The sequence below is a fragment of the Sciurus vulgaris genome, assembly GCF_902686455.1.
Source record: "Sciurus vulgaris genome assembly, chromosome: 1".
NCBI classification, from domain to species: Eukaryota; Metazoa; Chordata; class Mammalia; order Rodentia; family Sciuridae; genus Sciurus; species Sciurus vulgaris.
In genome coordinates, this window is record NC_136461.1 from 151,435,705 (window position 1) to 151,440,208 (window position 4,504).

Here is a 4,504-nt window from a genome sequence, read left to right on the forward strand (position 1 = left end):
TCTTTTTGCTTTTTGAGTATATCTAATTTCTTTCTTTTTCAATAGTTTTAAATAAACCCCAAACCAGATGACATGATCATTTTGGGTAAGACATAACCTCTTTTTCTAAAGCAATAATAATCATAAACTTCAATTCATCACTGAAATACACCAATGTTTCTTTCCCTTTTGTTCTTCTTTCCTTTTTTACCTCCCACTCTTTCTTCCCTTCCTTTAGCACTAAATTTGAGAAAATATTTTGAAGTGTCAATTAAACAAAAATTTTTTCCATGGAAAGAGAGGAAAAGAATAATGTATTAAGATGTTCTGGGGTGGGGAAGTTGCTATAGTTGACCATGATTGTCTTTATGATTTCCCATATAGAGGACCTAAGAGATGTTGTAGGCTTCCCTGAGTGAGAGGAAATTTCTTGGGCCTCCAGTCATTTGGTGACTTCCAAGGTGGGTCACCTCTTTGCTGAGATGGTAGATCTCACAGACTAGTCCATTGAGATGAAACAGGTTCTAGGACTTTATTTGAATTTCTTCTGTTTATAAGATGGGAAAACTTAACGAGGTTCTCCCATCCTGGCCCTTTAGTTCTCTTTCAGCTTCTGTTTCTCCTGCTAGTCGAACTTTATTTGAATCACTTCCTCCTATTTCAAGTCTCCAGTTTCCCACCCTCACAGCCGAGGCATTCCATCCATCTGCAGAGGTAGTGGATTTCAATTAATTGATGTGTGTGTATGTGTGGTTTGCAAATTCTAACCCCACAGACTTACCCTGACTTATACCAACAAAATCCATTCTTTTAGTCTTGCACACATCTGAAGGTAAAGGAATGGGGCATGACTGGCAATAGTTTCCTGAAGTCTTTCCCACCAGTAAGAGCTATGTTTGGTGTCCTCATGAGAAGCAAGCATACCCTGACAAGGCACACCAGCTTTCCTGGATACAGCAGACCATGCCCTTGTGAGCACAGTCTCCTCCTGCTGCCCTTGGACTTTGAGCTAGCTCCTTTTGAGAAAGAACCTTTCTCATTGTGCTGCCAGTGGGCTGTGGCTTCCTTCTTCTCTATGTTTACATGCTACAGGAGTGACTGGTCCCATTGTAGCAAGTTGGAGAGGTGGCCCCCATCCTAGTTAAATCCCTTTGACCCAAATTCTTTCCCTTGAGGAAAAACCAAGAAGGTTTTGACATGTTCCCCTCATGGAAAGTCTATTAATTAAAGGGAACATGCCAACTTTTGAAGGAACACATGAGTTTTACTAAACTTGAGTGCAGACAGGAATTGGTTCTATAAATTTCCACATAATTTATTAAGCAATTTAGTTAATTAGTACTATCTCAAAAACATTTTTATGAAAATGGAAAGTGCCCCCAAACAGTTTAACTCTAATATTATGGTTTGAATATAAAATTTTCCCCAAAGGAGTCAGGTTTTAAAAGTTTGGTTTCCAATGCAGCAATGCTCAGAGGTGGTGCTTTTGAGTGGTGACTGGATCATGGAAGCTCTGACCTGTCATTGGGAGAATCCATGGATAAATTCATAGCTTAATGCACTATTGGGAAGTGATGGAAATGTTGGGAAGTGGGACCTAGTAGGTGATTAGGGGTTTGCTCTTGGGGGTTATATTTTGTCCCTGAACCATTCATTGAGGGAGATGTAGAAGGGCATAGACAGCAATGGCGAGATGGTGAATGAGGAAGTCAGGGGCAGGTCCAGAACAAAGGAACATGGGGAAGGTCTGCCAGTGAGGTAACTTCCTGGTTGACAAAAGAACTCATGACCACTAGCGGGGACTCAACCAGATAGACACTTCCATACTTGTGCATCTAAGTAGGGGATCCAATGGACAAACTAAAATAGACACATGGACATGGGTAACAGGGAACACCAATGAACAATAAAAAGGAGAGCAAAGACAGGAGAAAAGATTAAAAAAGAAAAGAAAAGAAAGGAGGCATCCCAGAGATCATAAAAAGAACAATCCAAAACTTCTCTAAAGGACTCCTGGCTCCCGGGCCCCTCTCTTGGAGAAGTCTGTTGCTATTGTTTGCAATGAATCTCTGCCTGCTATCTCTGTGTCCTCTAATTTCTTTGCTCAACAGAGACAATGAACCCAAGACCCCCAGATGATAACTCCATGATGTTCTAGCTCACCACAAGTCCACAACAATGAATTCAAGTTCCCAAACTTAACCTGAGCCAAATTAAATCTTTCCTTCTTTAAGATGATTTTCTCAGATAATTCATCACAGAGAGAAAGTTACCTATTTTTTTTCCAAAAACTTTTTAAATATTTGTGAAAATTCTAAAAACCCTAGAATTGGTCCGTATCTTTAAAACTTACATATGCATTTGCCCTTTGATTCAGCAATTCATCTTCTTCAAATTTTTTTCAAGATACTCTGGCAATATATGAGATATTGTGTTGTACAATGTTAAGTATTTCAGCATTTTTAATAGCAAAAGGCAGATACAACCTCAAAGTCCATCAGAAAGAGGTTAGCTACATCACACATTCACAAGAGTGAATACTACTGCCTTAGTCTGTTTGGGTTGTTATAACAAAGTACCATGGACTGTGTGGCTTGCTCACAAAGCTGGAAGCTATAGGTCTGAGGTCAGGGTGCCAGGGTGGTCAGGTTCTGGTGAGGGCCCTCTTCATGGGTAATGCTGCCCATCCTCACATGGCAGAAAGGGTGGGAGCCAGCTCTGTGAGGCCTCTTTTATAAGGATAATAATACCATTCATAAGGGCTCCACCTGAATGACCTAATTACCTTCCATAGACCTCATCTACCATTACTGTAGCAATGGAGGGTCAGGATTTCAACAGATTTAATTGTGGAGACACATCCAGTCCATAGACACGATGCAGCTGAAATGCAGAAGGAGAAAAATTTCTCTAAAAGTGTTCTCCCAGGATACATTGCTTAACAAAAAAGAATGATATACAAGAATATAACTAGTATGCTACCTTGTTAGACACATAAACCATGTATATATGTAATACTACTTGTTTTTATTTGCAAAAAGAAAACTGGAATAATGAATTTAAAATGAATAAAAATTACTTCTGGGAGTAATAAGGAAAGTGGATGCAGGGACAAAAATATTTCAAATAACTTTAGAACAGTATTTTGAGAAAACAACCTTAATGGAATGGAATGTCGAGGCAGAATTACAAAGAATTATTTAAACATATTCAGTAGGTTGTAGGTAAATTATTAGGAGGGAAGTGAGAACAATGAAAGAGAAATGAGAATAATGAGAAAGAAAAATGGAATAATGACAATGGATAATGAGAATTTCTTTCTTTTAAGAACGAAACTTTTTCAATGTTAAAGTACAATTTACAAAAAAGTTAAATAACACTGAAATATTAAACATGATATTGAAATATCAACATTAACTTTAAAATTTTTCTTTGTGGAAATTAATGGTTTAGAAAATCTCTGAAGAGTGAAAAGTCCTAGAAGCTGTCACAATCAATAGGAACAAGTGCATTTAGTGCACAGATTGTTGTCTCCAATATCATCCCCCACTAACAGTAATACCTGGCCTCACCTCAGCTACTATCAGTCTTTTATAGGGGGTACTGGGGATTGAATTCAGGGGCACTCGACCACTGAGCCACATCCCCAGCGATATTGTGTAGATATTGTGTATTTTATTTAGAGACAGGGTCTCACAGAGTTGCTTAGCCCCGGCTGGCTTTAAATTCATGATCCTCCTTCCTAGGGCTGCTGGGATTACAGGCATGTACCACTTCGTCCGACCAGCTACTATCAATCTAATCCAAGAAACTGATGTCTCTCACACAGATTTGGTGTATAAAGTGAGATATGTGTTCCCTAACAAGAATATAAGAAGGATCATTGAGAGTAGTGATTTAAAAACCACAAGAATATATATATATATGTCTATATATGTCTATATATGTATATATGTGTATATATGTATATATGTATATATATGTACACACATACATACATATATATATACATAATGTTTTTTAAAGAAACAAATTAGTTTCCTATAGGATAATGGATTGACAGGCAAGGGCCACATGTCCTGTAAGGGGGTGGGTCCCTGAAAGACTGGGGAGTGTTCCTGGGCAATGGCATACCTGTGTCCTCCCGAGGCTATTCACCCTTAGGGTTTTTCTATGTACTGTTTTTAGGGAGGCAGGGAAGGAGATGAACTAATTTTGAAAGCTAAATTTGAAACTTTTACTTAACATTGACAATATTCTTAGAAAATTTCTGCAGAACCAAGATCGAAAATAATTTAACAATAGCACATGAGCTAACATTAAGAAATTAAACAGTTAGCTGGGAGCAGTGATGCATATCTGTGATCCTAGACACTCAAAAAAGAGGCTGAGGCAGGAGGATTAAAAATTGGAGGCAAGCCTCAGCAACTTAGTGAGACCATGTCTCAAAAATAAGAAATAAAAAGGACTGGGGATGTGGTAAATTTCCTCTGGGTTTAATTCCGGGTACCAAAAATAAATAAAT